The 22,522-nt window shown below is 40.5% G+C and overlaps 1 protein-coding gene across 2 annotated transcripts in view; it reads left to right on the top strand.

Moving 5' to 3' along the window:
* The window catches only part of HS6ST2 (heparan sulfate 6-O-sulfotransferase 2), a 363,209-nt gene that overhangs the window by 68,617 nt on the left and 272,070 nt on the right, over positions 1 to 22,522 (top strand). The gene's annotated exons all lie outside the window — the stretch shown is intronic.

Below are 22,522 nucleotides of genomic sequence, written 5' to 3'. Positions count from 1 at the left end.
GCTTATCCAGCACGATCAAGTCGGCTTCATCCCTGGGATGCAAGGCTGGTGCAACATACACAAATCAATAAACATAATCCAGCATATAAACAGAACCAAAGACAAAAACCACATGATTATCTCAAACGATGCAGAAAAGGCCTTTGACAAAACTCAGGAGCCCTTCATGCTAAAAACTCTCAACAAATTCATGGGACATATCTGAAAATAATAAGAGGTATTTATGACAAACACACAGCCAATATCATACTGAATGGGCAAAACCTGGAAGCATTCCCTTTCAAAACTGGCATAAGACAGGGATGCCCTCTCTCACCACTCCTCTTCAACATTGTGTTGGAAGTTCTGGCCAGGGCAATCAGGCAGGAGAAAGAAATAAAGGGTATTCAATTAGGAAAAGAGGAAGTCAGATTGTCCCTGTTTGCAGATGACATGATTGCCTATTTAGAAAACCCCATCATCTCAGCCCAAAATCTCCTTAAGCTGATAAGCAACTTCAGCAAGGTCTCAGGATACAAAATCAATGTGCAAAACTCACAAGCATTCTTATACACCAATAACAGACAAACAGAGAGCGAAATCATGACTGAACTCCTGTTCACAATTGCTTCAAAGAGAATAAAATTCCTAGGAATCCAACTTAAAAGGGATGTGAAGGACCTCTTGAAGAGGAATTACAAACCACTGCTCAACAAAATAAAAGAGGACACAAACAAATGGAAGAACATTCCATGCTCATGGATAGGAAGAATCAATCTCGTGAAAATGGCCATACTGCCTAAGGTAATTTATAGATTCAATGCCATTCCCATCAAGCTACCAATGACTTTCTTCACAGAATTGGAAAAAACTACTTTAAAGTTCATATGGAACCAAAAAGGAGCCCGCATTGCCAAGTCAATCCTAAGCCAAAAGAACAAAGCTGGCGGCATCACGCTACCTGACTTCAAACTGTACTACAAGGCTACAGTAACCAAAACAGCATGGTACTGGTACCTAACCAGATATATAGACCAATGGAACAGAACAGAGTCATCAGAAATAATACCACACATCTACAGCCATCTGATCTTTGACAAACCTGAGAGAAACAAGAAATGGGGAAAGGATTCTCTATTTAACAAATGGTGCTGGGAAAACTGGCTAACCATATGTAGAAAGCTGAAACTGGATCCCTTCCCTACACCTTATACAAAAGTTAATTCAAGATGGATTAAAGACTTAAATGTGAGACCTAAAACCGTCAAAACCCTAGAAGAAAACCTACTCACTACCGTTCAGGACATAGGCATGGGAAAGGACTTCATGTCTAAAACACCAAAAGCAATGGCAACAAAAGCCAAAATTGAAAAATGGGATGTAATTAAACTAAAAAGCTTCTGCACAGCAAAAGAAACTACCATCAGAGTGAACAGGCAACCTACAGAATGGGAAAACATTTTTGCAATCTACTCATCTGACAAAGGGCTAATATCCAGAATCTACAAAGAACTCAAACAAATGTACAAGAAAAAAACAACTCCATCAAAAATTGGGTGAAGGATATGAGCAGACACTGCTCAAAAGAAGACATTTATGCAGCCAACAGACAAATGAAAAAATGCTCATCGTCACTGGCCGTCAGAGAAATGTAAATCAAAACCACAATGAGATACCATCTCACACCAGTTAGAATGGCGATCATTAAAAAGTCAGGAAACAGCAGGTGCTGGAGAGGATGTGGAGAAATAAGAACACTTTTACACTGTTGGTGGGAATGTAAACTAGTTCAACCATTGTGGGAGACAGTGTGGCAATTCCTCAAGGATCTAGAACTACAAATACCATTTGACCCAGCCATCCCATTACTGGGTATATACCCAAAGGATTATAAATCATGCTGCTCTAAAGTCATGTGCACACATAGCACACATATATTTATTCCAGCACTATCACAATAGCAAAGACTTGGAAGCATCCCAAATATCCATCATTGATAGACTGGATTAAGAAAACGTGGCATATATACACCATGTAATACTATGCAGCCATAAAAAGGATGAGTTCATGTACTTTGTAGGGACATGGATGAAGCCGGAAACCATCATTCTCAGCAAACTATTGCAAGGACAAAATCCAAACACTGCATGTTCTCACTCATAGGTGGTAATTGGACAGTGAGAACACTTGGACACAGGAAGGGGAGTATCACACACGAGGGCCTGTTGTGGGGTGGGGGGACGGGGGAGGGATAGCATTAGGAGATATACCTAATGTAAATGACGAGTTAATAGGTGCAGCACACCAACATGGCACATGTATACATATGTAACAATCCTGCACGTTGTGCACATATACCCTAGAACTTAAAGTATAATAAAAATAAATAAATAAATATTATTAAACTTTGAACTGGCATGCAGTTAATTGGAATCAGTTTTATCCTTTTGAGGCTTGATTTTTATACTTTCTTAGGGTAGCATCAATGTAGCCTTTAGCCTGCAGCTAATTTTATTTCACTAGCGAGACAATACACTTTTGAGGGCTCTAATTATTGCAGCATATATTACATAGTCTTTCCATTCTGCTGGTAGGAACACAAACTGTTCCTGTGTCTTTGTGAGCTTCTGGGGACTGGCCCTCCTACTTTTTCTTTTTTTAGCAATTCTTTTATTGGTCTTGGGTAGTTTCCTCCCATACGTATGCCAATCAGTACTCAGCCAGAGACGTAAAGGGATCCATCTGAAGACCTCTAGAGCTCTCTCCTATGTAGTTCTCTTCTCTCTGGAGCTTTTTCCCACAAGTTTTAATTATTTTGGCCTCCCCGTTTCCTGATTTCTGTCTTCTCAATGCAGGAAATCACTGAGCTGTTTGCATTGCATCATGGAAAGCCTCTCCAGTCAGTAAGCTAGGGAAGATTTAGGGATGCCTCATTTGTTCCCCTTCTCTGAGGGCTAGGAATCTTGTACTGGCTGTTGTCTAGTGTCTGAAAGCCCTTTTTTTTCATGTATTTTGTCCGGTTTTTCAGTTGTTTAATCTGATTGCTTTTACTCCATCATGATTGGAAGCAAAAGTTGTTAATACATGATTGTGATGTCAGGCTGAACTTTTCATTGTTTGGCTGTTCAAGGATAATTCTTCAGCTTATTAAACTGCAGAGAAGCTTATATATATTATATATTACATATATATATATATAAAACCTTATGTTGATAGAGCATATATGACAGGACACCTTTTTTTCAAACTGAGTAGTTAGTAGAAGCATCTAGAAGAGAAAACATTTGGTTTTCTAACCTATTGGGAAGATATTAAGCCATTTAGAGCAGTGTTCCCGAATCATTCTGGCATCAGGGAACAGTTTCGTAGAAGACAATTTTTCCACGGACAGGAGGAGGTGGGGGATGGTTTTGGGATGAAACTGTTTCACCTCAGATCATCAAGCATTAGATTCTCATGAGGAGTGCAACCTAGATTCCTTGCATGCACAGTTCACAATAGGGTTGGCACTCCTATAAGAATCTAATGCTGCCACTGATCTGACAGGAGGTGGAGCTCAGGCGGTAATGCTTGCTGGCCCACTGCTCACCACCTGCTGTGCAGCCTGGTTCCTAACAAGCCACCGACCAGCACCCATTCGTGGCCCAGGGATGGGGACTTCTGATTTAGAACAAGTCACTCAGGCTAACAGCATCATGGTTAAGGGGATATTTTGCAACAGAAATAAAGTGACTTGTCTGAGACTATACAATGACTCCAATCGCCCTAGGTCCAAAATGGTGAGAATTGAAACACATATGTTACTAAGATTGTGAATGGAAGAGGGCAGAGGGAGGTGGTGAACATTAGCATAGAGCAGAAGTTGTCACATCCACACTTTTTTGTATTTCCCCTATTCCTGGAGCTGCCTTCCCTATTTTTTTTTTTTTTTTTTTTTTTTTTTTTATGTCTAAAGAGCAGGTCATATCACTGATCTCTCAATAATAAAAGTTGCCATTTATTCAGTGCTTATTATGTGCCTTGCACTGTGCTAAGTTTATGTATTCTCTTTCACTGAATCCTCACGTCTGCCTATGAGGTGGGTGCTATTACTATTACCATTTTATAGATGAGGAAATTCAGATATAGAGAGGTTTCATTATATACTTAAAGGCTATACAAAGTAGTGATTGGCTGAGCTAGGACAAGAACCCAGGCTTTTTGACTCCATACTCTATACTTTTGCCTTCATGTCTTCACCTGAGTTGTTAAGAAAGCAAGGGATTTCCTGTTCTTCCAAATCGATCTCGGCATTATTTGGCACTGACCACGATTCTTTGCATCCCTTGCCCCCTGCCCCGCCTCCCAGCACCTCCAAGTATCTATTTTAGGCAACTCCAGCTCAGGAAGAGCCTTGATGTTACTCGGCAACAGGTATCTCAACCTCTAAAATGTTCCACCTTCTGATAGAATTCCACCTTGTAGTTTTGTCATGTTGCTTCCTTCAACACTATATGGTGGACTTCCTCATTGTCTCCTGATTAGACCTTAATCATTGCTGCCTTTAAATGTCATGTTCCTTCAAAGCTCAAGACTTAGTTGGCTCTTTCAGTTCGTCTTTCCTGATGGATCACATGCTGTTGAAATCCTTCTAATGCTTTGAATTATCGTCATTTGCCTTGGATTTGGTTAGATGGTCTTTCTGACTTTCTCACATGGTACTTTGAATCGCTTTCTAGATGTTTATGACATAGCACCCCTCTGTTCATATTATAACCTGCTCAAAATTCCCAATCATAGAATATTCACTGAGTTCCTAATATGAGCAAAACACTGATTTTAACATTGCCCTTCTCTTTCGAGGCAGGTACATAGTAGATATTTGTATTTATGGGGTACATGAGATGTTTTAATACAGGCATGTAATACATAATAATCACATCATGTAAAATGGGGTATCCATCCCCTCAAACATTTACCCTTTGAGTTACAAACAATCCAATTACACTCTTTAAGTTGTTTTATAACGTGCAATTAAGTTATTATTGACTATAGTCACCTCATTGTGCTATTAAATAGTAGGTCCTATTCTTTCTTTCTTTTTTTTTTTTTGAAACGGAGTCTGGCTCTGTAGCCCAGGATGGAGTGCAGTGGCGCAGTCTCAGCTCACTGCAAGCTCTGCTTCCCGGGTTCGCGCCTTTCTCCTGCCTCAGCCTCCTGAGTAGCTGGGACTACAGATGCCCGCCACCATGCTAGGCTAATTTTTTGGTATTTTTAGTAGAGATGGGGTTTCACCGTGTTAGCCAGGATGGTCTCGATCTCCTGACCTGGTGATCCACCCGCCTCGGCCTCCCAAAGTGCTAGGATTACAGGCGTGAGCCACCACTCCTGGCTCATTCTTTGTAACTATTGTTTTTGTATCCATTAACCATTCTCACCCATCCCCAGCCCCCCACTTCCCTTCTCAGCCTCTGGTAACCATTCTTCTACTCTCAGTCTCCTTGAGTTCAATTGTTTTGACTTTTAGATCCCACAAATAAGTGAGAACATATGATGTTTGTCTTTCTATGCCTGGATTAATTCACTTAACATAAAGTCTTTAGACTCTTCATGTTTGTTATTCCTCCAATTATTTAACATGAAGATCTTCCTGGTGACAGTATTGGAGTGACGCTCTTGGAGAACCAAAAGAGATACCTGAGTTGCAGTTTTCGTCAAAGTCGTGGAGTATACACCACAGGCATTCAGAGTCACTGTCAGTCCATTGATAAGATGTAAGGCAACAGATTAGAACCCACAGCCCAGTGTCAGCAAGCAGAAGTGATGATCAATACCAGTGAGAGGAAACGGATGAGCCAACAAATATGGCCAGCTGCCAGATAGTTGTTTATATGTCGGTATCATCATTGAGCATCACATTATCATAACCTAGTACAGTAATAGATATTCCTAAAGACTGAGACAAGGCCGGGCGCGGTGGCTCAAGCCTGTAATCCCAGCACTTTGGGAGGCCGAGACGGGCGGATCACGAGGTCAGGAGATCGAGACCATCCTGGCTAACACGGTGAAACCCCGTCTCTACTAAAAATACAAAAAAACTAGCCGGGCGAAGTGGCGGGCGCCTGTAGTCCCAGCTACTTGGGAGGCTGAGGCAGGAGAATGGCGTAAGCCCGGGAGGCGGAGCTTGCAGTGAGCTGAGATCCGGCCACTGCACTCCAGCCCCGGCGACAGAGTGAGACTCTGCCTCAAAAAAAAAAAAAAAAGACTGAGACAAAATGCATATAAAGCCCTCATCTAATGCCTGACACGCATAAAGCACGGAATAAAATGTGTGTTTATGTATACATATTTTACATATACACACAAATATACAAGTGAAAAGGCTAAATTGTAATCATTGTACTTTATATATAAAATATATATGTGTATATATGTGTATCATTATACACATTGTACCTTATAGAGGAGAAGTATACATGACATTTTAGAATGATTTCCATGGAAATAGCTAGAATTAAAAAATAATTTTGGTTTATTGAGAAGTACTTTCAGTTATCACAGTGCAACACTGCTTTCTGTAATGAGGCTAGAAAAGTGAGGAGCCATTGTATTTAACAAAATAAGAAATTTTTCTGTCTCCATGGTAAGATTAATGAACATACTTCAACATAAAGTAATACAATTGCTGCCTTCTTCCTGGTGACATGCTCCCTGTGTTAAATTTAAGTGACAGTAAAACATAATGAGTTAGAGGAGAAAAATTTTAATTTATTCGTTTATTTGAGTAGGGAAACCCAAGAGATCAGTGATAGAATTTGAACTGCAAGACAAAAAGAAAGAAGGGGTTTTGGTTTTGTAGCTAAAATAAAGTTGGTGGCACTTGAAGTGAAATTTAAAAGTATGCATTCACTTAGTTTTCTTGGCCATATTCTGCTTCTCATGTGAAACTGAACTTCATGCCTTTTAGCCTTGTATTCTGTCCCTTTGGAAACCGTATCATCTTTTAAAAATGAAGTACACGACTTTCCTAATGATCTTTTATATTATAAAAATAGGTTGGGCTCAGTGGCTCATGCCTGTAATCCCAGCACTTTGGGAGGCCGAGGCTGGTAGATCACTTGAGGTCAGGAGCTCGAGACCAGCCTGGCCAACATGGTGAAACCCTATCTCTACAAAAATACAAAAATTAGTCAGACATGGTGGCGCATACCTGTAATCCCAGCTACTCAGGAGGCTGAGGTACAAGAATCGCTTGAACCCAGGAGGCAGAGGTTGCAGTGAGCTGAGATCGGGCCATTGCAATCCAGACTGGGCAACAAGAGCAAAACTTCATCTGTCTCCCCACTCCCCTGGAAAACAACAACAACAACAACAACAAAACCCTGAAACCCATCATGACTATATCATGATGCTGTAGCCTCAAAATGGACTTCACAAGTTCACCTGTGGTTCCCTCAAAAGCATTCGAGTTTTGATTTGCTAGTTGCCAGAAATGTATTTGAACAGTCCCACTTTATGTGGAGCCCCAAGCATATTACATGGAGATTCCAGGTAATTAGTGAGCTCTGGATGAAGCTCCTGGGATGCAGTGGGAAAAACACTGGATCTGGAGTGTTAAGGTTTGGACTCTGGGCCTGACTTTTTTCCTTATCATTTGGAAATTAGACTCAGGATTGTGTATTTGGGAAACACAGCAAGCTGTATGCCTATAGGAAATAGACACCCTGTTTAGTGGCATTCAATAGACCTCAATGCCATATTCACTCTTCCCCAACCCTATCTGTCTTGGCTTCAGGCAGATCGTGGCATAGGGCACCCTCCTCCTCTTCCACTGCCACGTAGCTCCTGGGTGAATACCTCCCAGCCTGGGAAGAGCTCTGTTGAACTTCATGAACAATGCTGTCTGCCTAGCATTGGAGCTCATACCCTGAGACTTTGCTTCAGTCCTCTCCTTTGTGCCCAGTGGCACACACACTTGAGAGACAGTCAATAGAGCCTCAGACCCCTAACTTTGCAAATATAAGTCCTTTGAACCATCTGGGCCACTCACTCCGCTTAGAGCAATTGCACATTGCTTCCTCTCCTTTCCTTCCATTTACATCTACAGGGAGATTTTTAGCTTACTAAGCCCTGGCAAATGACAATTGCTAAGATGTAATACAAATCTTAACAGTGGGAACAGTGACTACTGTTTATCAAGTGAATACTGTAAGTCAAGCACAGCAACCCTTTGGGGTGCTGCTAGAGTTAAGGAAGCATCCTCAGAGGTTGAGGAATGTGCCCAAGGTCAGATGCTAGCAAATGGCAAAGCTTGGCTGAGAGTCCGGGTCCTCATTCTACCACACTTCCTCTTTATGTTCTGATGTCTCTACTGCGTATATCAATGCTTCTCAAACTCAGTATGTATGCAGTTGGCCCTCTATATCCGTGGGTTCCACATTTATGAATTCAACCTACCACAGATAGAAAATATTTCAAATAAAAAGCAATAAAACATAGTACAACAATAAAAATAAGACAAATTTTAAAAGCAATACAGTATAAAAACTTTATATAGCATTTACATTTATTGGATACTAGAAGCAATCTAGAGATGACTTAAAGCATATGGGGGATGTGTGGAGGTTATACGCAAATACTTTGCCATTTTATTTATTTGTTTGTTTGAGTTTCTCTTTAAGATGGAGTCTCACTCTGTCACTCAGGCTGGAGTGCAGTGGCACAATCTCGGCTCACTGCAACTTCCACCTCCCAGGTTCAAACGATTCTCCTGCCTCAGCCTCCGGGGTAGCTGGGATTACAGACGTGCAGCCCCACGCCCAACTAATTTTTGTATTTTTAGTAGAGATGGGGTTTCACCATATTGGCCAGGCTGGTATCAAACTCCTGACCTCAAGTGATCAGCCTGCCTTGGCCTCCCAAAGTGCTGGGATTACAGGTGTGAGCTACCACGCCTGGCCTACATTGCCATTTTATATCAGGCTTTTGAACATTTGTGGATTTTGGTACCACGGGGGTCCTGGAACATTGCAATACTCCACGAATACTGAGGGACGACTGTATACATATCACCTGGGAATCTTGGGAAACACAAATTTTGATCTTGTACCTCTGGCATGAGGCCTTGATTCTTTGTTTTTATCAAGTTCCAAGGTGCTGCTGCTGCTGCTGATCCATGGACCACATTTTGAGTAGCAGGAGTGTGCACTATCAGAAATACAAGGGGAGTCAAGAATCTTATAACCCGATTGGACATTTTTAACAAAAATACTGTTGAAAATTTACCGGATAAATTTTTTGTTTTTGTTTTTGAAGACCATATTGAAAATGAAGCAAAGTTCTAATTGATAAAACATTTTGTTCTTTCAGTTAACATTTTTTTTTTTTGGTAAATATTTGGATAAGGAAATGTGCTTATCCAAATGTTTACCAAAACAGTATCATCCAGATGATGACAGTTTTGCCCCACTTGCTGAATTCAGCCTCACATTGCTGACACTCTAAGCCGGGGTCTTTGAATGTTCTTCAGGAAGATTTACAATCCTCCTCTCCATGATCGTACACACAGTCATTCATATATGTTTCTTTGTACATGTTCTGAGGAAAGAATTGGAACTGTTCATCACATTCTCCTTGGACTTGCAAACCACTGCTCCAGGAGAAAGGTACACTCCTTCTAATGGTTCTGGAATTCCCCATCACCAAATCCTTGACCAAGAAGAATACATAGTAATATATACAATTTATTTGTTTCAGGTGCTGTGAGTTCTCAGGCTGCTGACTACATAATTGAAGCCCTTGGAAAATGCCAGTTGAATGCTATAATTAGGTAAAAATAAATGCACTAGGCCCTTTAGATAACTTTCCAGATGATTGTCGGCCAAAGCCCAGGCGGAAGCACTCCCTAATTTCCCCAGAGCTGAAAGTCAGTGACCTTCAGCTTCCCTTTTCCACCCTTGTGATTGTCATTAGGGCTGTGCATGTAGCAACCTCAGCCAGCAACGCGGTAGAAGTGAGGCTCATCGTTACTTACCCAGGTGTCTGCATTTGCGATATCTTTCTGCAAAATGAGCTTGATCAATATTTGATTATTAGTCACTAGGAGGTAATTAGAGTTACAGAAACCAAAAAGAATACATTTTTCTTTTCTTACTTTTAATGGCAAAAACTGCAATTACTTGTGCACCAACCTAATGCATTTCCATCGTTTTCATAGACCTGAGCACTTATGAGCCATGGCCTTGGAGTCAGAGTGCATGGATTCAAATCCCAGTTCTTCCACTGAATAGTTGTATGACCTTGGTACATTATTGTCCTCTCTAATTCTCAGTTTCTTCTTCCTGCAACATAAGAATAATGATGCTAATAATAATAGTGATAGATGGTACTGCTCTCATGGAGTGGTTTTCCGATTAAATGAAATGATCTGTGTCAAGCACACAGCCTAATGACTGGCACATAGTAAGTACTCACTAAATGCTAACTGTTGTTATTACTTTCTAGGCCAAAAACAATATGGTCTCTTTAACAGGAGCATTAGGTACAAAGAGTTACTGTTGCCTATGAACCTTAGCTCTTTCAGTTAGTGGAGGAGGAATTAAAAATCTTTGTGTTATCTATTCTGTTCCCTTGGTCTGTGTGCCTATTTTTATACCAGTACCATGTTGTTTTGGTGACTGTAGCCTTGTAGCATAGTTTGAAGGCAGGCAATGTGATGCCTCCAGATTTGTTCTTTTTGCTTAGTCTTGCTTTGGCTATGTGGGCTAATTTTAGGATTTTTTTTCCAGTTCTGTAAAGAATGGTGATGGCATTTATCTATCATCGTCTTTCCTTCCACCCAGAACATCAAAGCTAGTTGCTACTTACTTCCACATTGCCCTTCTGTTTCTTCACCATCCTAGCTTTGATGATCTGCATTTCTGCTGCATTCTACTTCCCTCACATACCCACTACCAAGGTCACATATTTAACCTTATACTTTCGTATGCGGATCCACTCCTAAGACCTCAACCTCTGACTACATTCATCTTGGACTACATACATCTCTTCCTTTCTCACCTCAGAATCTGCTCTTGGTATTCCCAGGACTCATTGATCTTCATACCGTTCCCTTTGACCCAGTATAGAAGCCTCTCCCTACTTTTAGCCACTTCCTTGCTTCTCTTGCCATGGATTCACACTCTCCTGTATCCTGCACACCATTGTCAGTCATTTCAACAGATGACTCATAATTCCAAAATCCTTCAACACCATGATCTTATGTCATTCTTGATTTAATCCCCAGCATAATCTCTCTGCTCTTGAAGTACCAAGTGTTCGTGGAAAAAGTTGCAAAATGATGCTCATCGGGTACACAGATCAGTAGTGCTTTCTGATCTTAGTTGGGCCCTCCCTACTGCTTGTATGCTCTCTTGAATGCTCTTGTATTCCTCTCTTGCCATCTTCTCGGAGAGGCAGGAGGGCACAGCAGTTAATAGTCCAAGCACAGGCAACTGATGAGACTTAGACACTGAAATCCTGGGTCTGCTACTTGCTACCTGTATGATTGGGAAAATTGATCTAATCTTAGACTTTAGTTTTCCTCACCTGTAAATTGGGATTGCTCCTCACCTTAGGGGATTGCTTGTGAATACTAAATGAGATCATATATGGAAAGCACTTATAACACAGTGAATGGCACACGAAGTGCAAACACACACACACACGCACACAAGCACATACACATCAGCTTTATTGAGGCATGAATTACATACCATAAAATCTACCAATTGTGGCGGGGCATGGTGGCTCACACCTGTAATCCCAGCACTTTGGGAGGCTGAGGAGGGCAGATCACTTGAGCCCAGGAGTTCAAGACCAGCCTAAGCAACATGGTGAAACCCTGTCTCTACAAAAAATAGAAAAATTAGCAGGGCATGGTGGTGTGTGCCTGTAATCCAGCTACTCTGGAGGCTGAGGCATGAGAATAGCTTGAGCCTAGGAGGTGGAGGTTGCAGTGAGCTGTGATTGTGCTGCTGCACTCCCACCTGGGCAACAGTAATGAAGCTCTGATATGATTTGACTGTGTAAATTTCATCTGGAATTGTAACTCTCATAATTCCCACATGTTGTGGGAGGGACCTGGTGGGAGATAAATGAATCATGGGAGCGGGTATTTCTTGTGCTGTTCTTGTGATAGTGAATAAGTCTCATGAGATCTGATGGTTTTATAAATGGGAGTTCCCCTGCACAAGCTCTTTATTGCCTGCCACCATATAAGATGTCCCTTTGTTTTTCCTTTGTCTTCCACGATGATTGTGCGGCCTCCCCAGCCATGTGGAACTCAGAGTCCATTATTAATCTTTATAAATTACTCAGTCTTGGGAATGTCTTTATTAATAGCACGAGAACAGATTAATACAAACTCTTTCTAAAAAAAAGTCTACCAACTGTAATTGTACAATTTAATGATTTTAGAATATTTATAGAATTGTGCAGCAATTGTCATAATGTAGTTTTAAAACACTTCCATTACCCCACAGAATTCCATTGTGCCTGTTTACAAACAGGCAGTTGTAGTCAATTGCCATTTTTACTCTTGACCTGTGGCAACCACTGAGTGAATCACTTTCTATATTTTTGCTTTTTCTTGACATTTCATATAAATGGAGCCATATAACATGTAGTCTTTTGCATCTGACTTCTTTCACATATTATAATATTTTGGGGGTTTATGCATGTGGCATCATGTATCAGTACTTTATTCCTTTTGATGGCCAAATAATATTCCATTTTGTGGCTATACCACATTTTGTGTGTCCATTCATCAGTAGATGGATATTTGAATTGTTTCCTCGATGTTTCCAATTATGAATAATGTTGCTATGAATATTTGTATACAGATCTTTGTGTGGAAATATATTTTCATTCCTCTTAGATCTATACCTAGAAGTGGAATTGCTGGGTTATATGGAGGGTGTGTGTTTAATTTTTAAGAAACTACCAAAGAATTTTTTAAAGTGTCAGTACCATTATACCTTCTCAATAGCAGTGTATGAGATTCCAGTTTCACCACATTCTCAATGATACTTGTTATTGTCTATCTTTTATTACAGTCACTCTAGTGAATGTACAGTGGTTCTCCTTTTGCTTTTAATTTAATTTCCCTGATGTCTAATGACAATTGACATCGTATACTTACTAGACATTCATAGATCTCCTTTGATGAAATGCCTATTCAAATATTTTGCTTATTATTGGTTTATGTTCTCATTTTTGAGTTGTAAGAGATCTTTATATAGTGTAGATACAAGTCCTTTATCAGTTCTGCCCATAATGAATTCTCTCAGACTTTGTTTATCTGGGAATACCCTTATTTTGCCTTCATTTTCAAAGGACAGTTTTACTGCATGTAGAATTATTGGTTGCCTTTTTTCATCTTTCAGCAATTTTTGTTTTGAGACAGAGTCTTGCTCTGTCACCCAGGCTGGAGTGCAGTGGCATAATCTCAGCTCACTGCAACTTCTGTTCCCGGGTTCAAGCAATTCTCCTGCCTCGACCTCCTGAGCAGCTGGGACTACAGCTGTGTGCCACTACACCCAGTTAATTTTTGTATTTTTAGTAGAGATGGGGTTTCATCATGTTGGTCAGGCTGGTCTCAAACTCCTGACCTCAAGTGATCTGCCCTCCTTGGTCTCCCAAAGTGCTGGGATTACAGGCATGAGCCGCCGTGCCTGGCCCTCTCAGCATTTTCAATGTTACTCCACTGCCTACAGCCTCCATTGTTTCAGACAAAAAGAGCATTAATTGTATTGATGTTCTACTGTACATAAGAGGTTTTTTTCTGTTGCTTCTTTCTAGATTTTTCTATCCTATCTGTCTTCTCTTTTTTGTTTTTGTCTACATCATTATCTTCCCCTTCCCTCCCCTCAGTCTCTCTCCTTGGGCTTCAGCATTTTGGCCATTATGTTCCTAGGTGTAGAATTTTTGTATTAATCCTACTTGGGATTCTTTGATCTTTTTGGTTGCAGGCTATTTATTTTTTAATCAAATTTGGGAAATTTTTAGCTGCTATTTCTTCAGATTCTTTTACTACCTTTTTGTCTTCTCTCCTAGAATTTTCATTAATCACATGATATTTGATGTTTCACGGGTCTCTGAGGCTGTTTAGTTTTATTCAGAACTTTTTCTTTTCTTCTTCAAATAAGATAATTTCTATAGATTTATCTTCCAGTTCACAAATTCTTTCTTCTGCCATCTTGAATCTGCTGTTGGGCTTCTGTGGGAAAATTTTAATTTCTCTTTCTCCAATATTCCACTTCAGAATTTCCATTTAGTCTTTTGTAAAATAATTTTTCTGTCCTTACTGAGGGTTTTAACAATTTGTTGCTTTTTGTTGTCATACTTCAACTCTTTAAACATGGGTTCCTTTAGTTCTGTGATGAACATATTTATAAGAGGTCTTTTCCAGCAAGTCCAATATATGGGGACATCCAGAAACTCCATCGATTGCTTTGTCTTTCCTGAGCACATCTCACTTTTCTCTTTCTATCTTTCTAATTTTTTGTTCAAAACTCACATTTTGCATAATATATTGTAGCAACTATGGATTCTGATGATTTTCCTCTGATGGTTGTTGTTGTTGCTGTTTTGTTGTTGTTGTTGTTTGTTTGGTGGTTTCTTTGTTTATTAACTTACCTGATCTAAATATGTGAATTATGTCTCCCACATCGTGTGTAGCCCCCGATGTCTCTGCCCAGTTTTTAAATTCTTGTTTTTTATTTTTAAGGCTGGCTTTCTATTGGTTCTTTTCTCTGTGTAGTTTAGTGTACAGAGGCTGTGACCAAACATCTTGTGCCATTAAGGCTACTATCTTCTGTTGGTGGGTCTGTGTTTGGGTAGAGTTACTCATTCTGGGTTTAAGCTATTTTCAAGTCTACCCTGGCTATTACTTTCTACTGGGCCATCTTACATCATATGTGTTCTCTGTAAGTTTTAGTTGTTATGATTATTATGATTGTATATTCTTTCCTCTCAGCAGTTGTACCAAAGGCTTTTTTGCTCTCCAGTAGCTCTCCTTTCTAGCTTCTTCAGTCTCAGCAGGTGACCCTCCTTCTCACTTTCTGAAAAGATGTTGGCCACACGGTATAGAACCCATGACTTCCGATTTCATTTTTTTATTGAGATACAATTTACCTAACGTAAAATTCACCATTCAGAGTACACAACTGTGTGTAACTGTTAGTATAATCACAAAGGTGTGCAACTACCATCACTATCTAATTCCAGAATGTTTTCATCTCCCAGAAATAAACCCTGTGCCCATTAGTGATCTCTTCTCATTTCTTCTTCCCACCAGCTCCTGGATACCAGAAGTTGTAGGATGAATCATTGCTTCATTCCTTTTCATTGCTGAATAATAGTCCATTGTAAGGGTAGATCATATTTGGTTTATCTGTTTATCACTTGATGAACATTGGGTTGGTTCCACGGTTTTTTCTGTTGTGGATAATGCTGCTATGAACTTTTGCATACAAATTTTAGTGCAGACATATTTTCGGTTCTCTTGGATTTACACTTCCCCACTTTATATTTTATTTAATGTAAAGTATATGTTATAATAATGTTGTTACTTACTTTTCATTGTTGAAGAATTACCTTCTATGCCATGAAGAATTCTTAAATTTTATTCCCATTCTCTATCACCACTTGCAGGACATTCTCCAACAATATCACTCTTCAACAGTATCTCTCTTCTTGCTTCCACAGTATCTCTCCTTATCGGTCATTTCATCTTCTCCTCTGACTCCATGCTCTTAGTCTACAAACATGATCCGATATGTTTGATCCCAAGTCTTCAGTTATCTTTAACACTTTCCATCATTCTTCTCGTCTAATTGGTTGTCAAATCTGGTCAATTTTATCTTCAAATTAATTTTGAAAATTATTTTTCACTCCTCTTCCACATTCCTACCAGTCAAATCACTCTCTGTGCCTCAGATTAGACACAGTTACTCTTTTCTCTATAGCACTTTGTAATTTGTGATGGCACTTAATGTCTTGTGGAATAGTCATTTTTGTTTTAGTTGTAATTTTTTTATTTCCTCCTGGCTGCAAGAATAATCTTTTATTCTTACTCATTCTTGCATCCCCAGAGCAGCCTAGCATTGGATCAGAGCAAAGTGATAACACTCAAAACATCATAACATCTTCAGATTGTGGTTTAATTTTGACTTTCAAATTTGTTATTTCTCATAGTCTCTCTCCTTTCCATCCTTCATCTCTCTCCCTCCTTCTCTCCTCTCTCTCGCTACCATTGTATATAAAAATAATTTCTATTTATATGTATTATGAGTGGTATAAGGTCAGAGACAACCAGTTTCACACATTTGTGTCTTTCTACAGTGTCAAACTTTTATTGATGCCATTTCAATCACAAAATCCATGAGCTACATGGAGTTCCCAAGGAGGCAATTCTCCTTCCTACGTCCCATTCACTCGGAAGTCAGAGCCATGCCACAGAGGCTGAAGCCACTCCATAAGTCAGTCAATATTGCAAACTACACAAAACAGTGCATTTCATCTATCTATCTATCTATCTATCTATCTATCTATCTATCTATCTATATGTTACAGATTGAACATTCTACAACAAAGTAACAATTAAGATCAAGAGAAAGAGGATAGGAAAAGGGGTTAATGAACTAGTCCAGGAAGACAGATGTAAACAAAAAGAATCTCCTGGTCTGGGCCAGCTGGTTTGTCAGTTTTGCAAAGAAGAGTCTCATGTGGGCAGAGCCTTTGGTGGCAGATGCTGGGTGCTTATCATGAATGAAAGCAAGACGGTGTCAGTTAAGACAGCCATTTGGAGCTGCTGAAGTCCTGCTCCTTTTAAGGCCACAGAGTCCTCTGGTAAGGACTGATAGTGGAAAAGTATGCCTATGTCCTTATCTGGTTGGATGTAGTCTTTATTTATTAAGCAAAACATCTTGACCCTCTTAAAAAAGTGCCCTATGAAATGTAAGACGGAGTCTTTTTCTAAGATGGAGTTACTTACGTTAAGGGCGCTCTGTACAATGTATGCTTGACATATGTTAGGCACTCAATAGAAAGTTGTTAGTTAAATAGTCTCTGGTAAATTTGCAACACCTCTTCCCAGATAAGATTCTTCTCTCTGAATTTTTTTTTTTTTTTTTTTTTTTTGATATGGAATCTCACTCTGCCATCCGGGCTGGAGTGTAGTGGCTCACTGCAACCTCTGCCTCCCAGGTTCAAACGATTCTCCTGCCTCAGCCTCCCAAGTAGCTGGGACTACAGGTGCATGCCACCAAGCCCAGCTAATTTTTGTTTTTTCAGTAGAGACGGGGTTTCACCATGTTGAGCAGGCTGGTCTCAAACTCATGACCACAGGTGATCCACCCGCCTTGGCCTCCCAAAGTGCTGAGATTACGGGCATAAGCTACTGCACCTGGCCTCTCTGAACTTCTTTACCAGTATTTATTTTAATTTTGGTTGGGGACAGTAGAGAGATGCAGAAGAGGAAAGGAAGGCATGAGACTGTACTTGAGAAATACATCAGTGAATAAACATTTTTTAGCATTTGTGTTGTAATGCCAAATCCTGGAGAAGTTTTAGCTCACACCTGGAGTATCCCAGCAGAAGTTGGATGCCAGCTGCTAGGCATTCATTCTGCAGAGGGGCTTCTGTGTTAGGTACAAGATTGGGTTCAAGTACCTTCTGAAGTCTAGCTCAGTGTATTTTTTGGAGTGTAGTATACTAACAGGCAAGAACAGGAAGTGGAGGAGATGTACCAGGAGAGCAACAGTGATCACATTGTAGGTGCTCAGCTCCCAAATGATGGGAAAAGGGTTTCATGGCCTCACAGGTCTTTTGGCTTTTTGGTTGACTGTATTCCCCATTACTCAATGAGGTGCTATAGCACAGGGAATGAATCTTCAACTTGTATTTCCAGTGCCCAGAACAGAGGCTTGTACTAAGAAGGCATTCAATAGGTATGTAATGAATTAGAATAAATTGAATTGAAGATTGAACTGAAGTCAAAATCTGATTTCTAAGGTTTCTTCTGGCCTGAAAATTCAGACTCCTCTGATTTCAACCATAACAGTCTGGCTAAGCCTCCTTGAGAGAAACTCTGTACTTCCTTAGTTTAACCACCTCTTTGTGGTTGAATAGTATAGGTTTTCAATCAAGTCCTAGGAGGGTGTCAGTTTCTTGTTGTACTTACTAGGTTGTGATAGGATTTCAAACAAGGCCCAAAAAATGTGTTTTCAGGAGTTGAGATGTAGCCACACTTTCTACACTTACAATGGCCTGAAATGGGTTACAGTTTAGAACAACCTTTTTTCTTTATGATGCACAGGATTTCTGTGATGGGTGGCTGTTAAACAATGAGTGTGACTGAGGGAGCATTTTCAACCTTAGCTCACCTTAGCACAGGAATCTAGTTACAGGTCATAATTCCCCATGAGGTTAGCCCCTGTAGCGTCAGCTACTTTGCATGTGATTTAAGCCAGTACCGATGAACTCATTATTCTCCTGCTTAGGGAGAAGAGGTAGAAGGCCCTTGGAAATGTGAGTTTTGCATTCCAACTTGCTAATTCAACATAAATCCTAATTCCGCAAATGCTTGTAATTAGAAATTCTCGTGAACTGTATTGGTTTTTGTCAAGCAATCTGTTTGGGGAACTTGAGCAACTGGGGCACTGCTGGCTTTGGTGAAGTTTATTTAATTTGTTTTTATGACATTCTTCATCCTGGAAATGGGGTTTTCAAATATTGCTTTCCCAGGCATCATTACTTATTTTCTGGTTTTTATTTCAGTATTGGGACTAGCTCAGGGTGCCAGGGAAGCATTTTGTGGTACTCTGTGTATTAGAGCTGTAATATCCAAGAAAATTGTCTGATTGTATGCGGTTTCTTGGATGTGGTACCTTATGGAAAATGTTCCAAATTTTGACAATATGATAAGTTTATGATCCTTGATTTAGATTCCAAATGATCTTATTTTTAAAATTAATATTTTGTGCAGTCTTTGCAATTCTGTTTTCCTTTCTAGTGTCATTTAGAAGCTTTTCATTGGCATTTGGCATCATTCACCATCTTTGAGCATTAAAAAAAAAAGAAAAAAGCAAGTACACTCTGTGTAGCATAGAATCTCTCTTCACTTTAAAATTCACATTGAACATGAGCTGATTCAGTTGCTACAGCCTTGGTAGTGAAAGAGGCAGGAGACAGCCAAATCCCTAGGCAGATAGGGAAGGGTCCCCGGAGAATCTCCGACCTGCCCCACAACTGTTGACACCAGATGTTTTGTGCAGATAAGGGAACCTGCACAGAGGGCTTCCCTGGGCATGCCCACAGCATACTGGAGGCCCACATGCACTGGGGGAATGGGATGGAGCCAGTAGGAGTTCACACCTTATGGAGGGGAGGAGCCTGGCCTCATCAGTTCTTGTGTGGTGGCCCTGGTATTCAATTGTGAGGGGGGAAACCTGCTTGGAGGACCCCTCTCCTTACTGAGAGCTTTCTTTTCACTTAATAAATTCCACCCTCTTCACCCTTTAATGTGTCTGCGTGCCTAATTCTTCCCAGTTATAAGACGAGAACCTGGATTTCAGTAGCAATTTTACAACTGCTTATTAAGGAATACATCTTGCCCGAGAAGGTTTTATATTCTATCCCTCAAATGGCTATGTTTCCCCTCCTCTTTTTAAATATTTTTACTCACGTGGTTTCCTTCTTTTGGAATGCCAATCAACTCCATCTCCTACTTGATTTCCAAGACCATCTCCTCCAAGATGCCTCTCCTGTCTCCCCTTTCCTTACACTAGAATTGATGGGTTTGTCACTGTTAGTACCAAGGGCTTCATCATCTGCTCTCTTATGTTCCCTGCTTGCTGAGGTGTAGCTTATTGTAGGGTTCAATGAGCTGCTAGCCACTGTCCCACTTGACTAGCAGATACTTGAGAAAAGCAAGTACACAGTTTGGATTCGATCCTACAGTGTCTTACATAGTTCTTGGCACATGTATGTTTGCTGTGGGAACAACCTTCCTTATTATACCGAGCTGATCCTTTTGGGCAGCATTCATTGAGTCAAATGGCCTGTGTGAAAGGGGGTCTGACTCTAAGTGGACAGAGCTGAGAGATTAGAGCTGGAGGACTCAAGTCCCAGACTTGCTACAGATTAGTAGGGTGACTTTCAGTTACTTCAGTTTTCTGAGTGTAGTTTCCTCATTTTAAGCTTTGTAAATATTAATATCTGACATACATAATTTGAAAAAATGCTGTAAGGATTAAAAGAACGAATATACATGCAAACCTTTAAGAAATTGTAAGTGCAAACACATGTGGTACATTTCCATTTTTAGAGCTTCATTTTTTTCTTATCTGTAAAATAGAGATGTAAATACCTACCTTCCTTATTGGGTTATTGTGAGGATTAAGTAGAATAACATATGTGGAAGTACTTAGCAAATAGGAGGTGCTTAATAAATGTTGCCTGGATATGAATTCCCCTCTCGGGACTGTCCTGATGTGAGGCTTTTCCAGTCCTTGGGGGATGTGCATTTAAATCAGGCTGCTTGTACCTTGGATTAGGCAGCTTAAAAAAAATGTAGCTTTGCTAGTTCCAACTTCTCAGCTATAAAATGCAAAGTAATTAAATTTGCTAGTAAATGTTTCCAGGCCTTTGAATGGCAGCCAATAAAAAGGGCTAAATATTATTCTTTTAGAATTCATGTCCTTGATGTAGAGGAAATATCATATTTACTTACACATACTCCTGCCTTGGCTTTTTAGAATAAAACAGAAAAATGTTTTACCCTCCACATTTCCCACTTGAAGGTGTTATCTGTATTGAAACAGCAATGGCAGCTGCCAGCAAAGGAGTGTGATTTTTCTTTGCCAAGGTAAACCAAGGGTTAACATCAAAGAGTGATGGGGCCCCTGCTGGTGGGCTGGAACCAGAGCTAATTCCTTAGCAGTCGCTCACTCTTCTGCCTCTTCAGCTGTCTCTCACCCCCCTCCCACCATAAAGGAGTGGGTGTTCCTTCAGGACTGTGCACCCGCCTCCCTCCCTCTATCCCTCTTTTTCCCACCCACACATACTTCCCAGAACCTCTCCACCCTGTGGCTGATTTATCTTTCCTGGGACCAAAGGCAATTAAGCCTCAAAACTAAAACTTGCAAGGAAAGACAATCCTAATGGTAAACACCTACCCCGCAATGCTGATTATTTGAAAATAAGCTGTTATTCTGTCTCCAGATCACAAACAGCCTCACTTTAAGCTCTACCCCTGAAAGAACTAGTGAAAGATTCAGGAAGGTCAGGAGATCCAGATTCCAATTAACTTAGCACCTGATGCCTGTGTAACTCTGGAGGGGTCTCAGTTCTCTAGTAAATGAGGACTGGCATCTCACAGATTAATGAAGTTTGCCTAAGGTGAAGGTAGATTAGGCCTTCCATTCTCACACAAATTGCCCATCTTCCAGTCCCCTTTGTACCTTAACATTTTCAACACAAAGGGGTTGGGGTGCTCTGAGGATTACACAAGCAAGCACATATTTGTCACAGCACATGATTATAGACCTGAATTTTGGAAGAGAGGTATTTCAGGATCTTCTCATTACTGAAGTCTCTCATTGTAGGACCATGGTCATTTTTAAATCTCCTACATTGAAATGACGAATTGGCAAAAACCTTCAGTTACAAAATCTCTTCCAAAGGGGCTGAATTTTTTTTTTCTTGGATTTTCACTTCACATCTTTTTGAATACCCCGAGGCAGTATTTTTATGGGCTAACAGCAACAGAGTGTGTAGAACCAAGTGTGTCCCTTCACTTTCTCCACCCCCTGCAAAGTTTGTGGTCTTCAAAGCATGCTGGATTTTAAAATAAAACATCTACGTCTAGTCCAAGCCTTTGGCTGTAGACTTTGGGCTTAAGTGTATTTTTCCACAGAGGTGTTACATCCCCATTTCTATCAGCTAAGGAAAATGAATTCATTCAAGGTCTCCCCTGCCATTCATCGAGGCTCCCCAAGAGGAGCTTTCCAGAAAGATCTGTGCCGGTTGTAAGCTCACAAGATCCTCAGTCCATAACAAAATGCCCAGACATCTTGGCTGCTGCTGACACAGGCTGAGAGAGATAAAGGAAACAGCTGGCTGAGGTCCTGACTTTTTTTTCACATTTCAGCCTGCTAGCCTTTGCAGATCGGGGGCTTTGAGATTGTTCATTACCTCTCCAGCAGGGCTGGGTATACAGATACCAAAGCTCCATCTCCAGAGATGTGAAGGCTAACCAAGGATCCTCAAACCACTTAAATGATGAACCTGAACCTTGACCTGAAGCAAACATTACATTCAAACTCCCATGTTTAAAATCAGTTTGCCCTTTCGCTCTCTCTCTACTCTAGGGGATGCATAAACACCTTGGGTTCCTGCTGTGACAATCAAGATGGCAGTACATGCCACCTGCTGGAACCATAGTCTCCAATCTGAACTCCTTCCCCAGCTACATGTTTCCTGTCGCAGGCCTTGGCACTCCCTGTAGCTTCATTGCTTTGCT

Source organism: Rhinopithecus roxellana, chromosome 7, assembly GCF_007565055.1.
Source record: "Rhinopithecus roxellana isolate Shanxi Qingling chromosome 7, ASM756505v1, whole genome shotgun sequence".
NCBI lineage: Eukaryota > Metazoa > Chordata > Mammalia > Primates > Cercopithecidae > Rhinopithecus > Rhinopithecus roxellana.
This window is presented reverse-complemented; position numbering and strand designations above follow the sequence as displayed.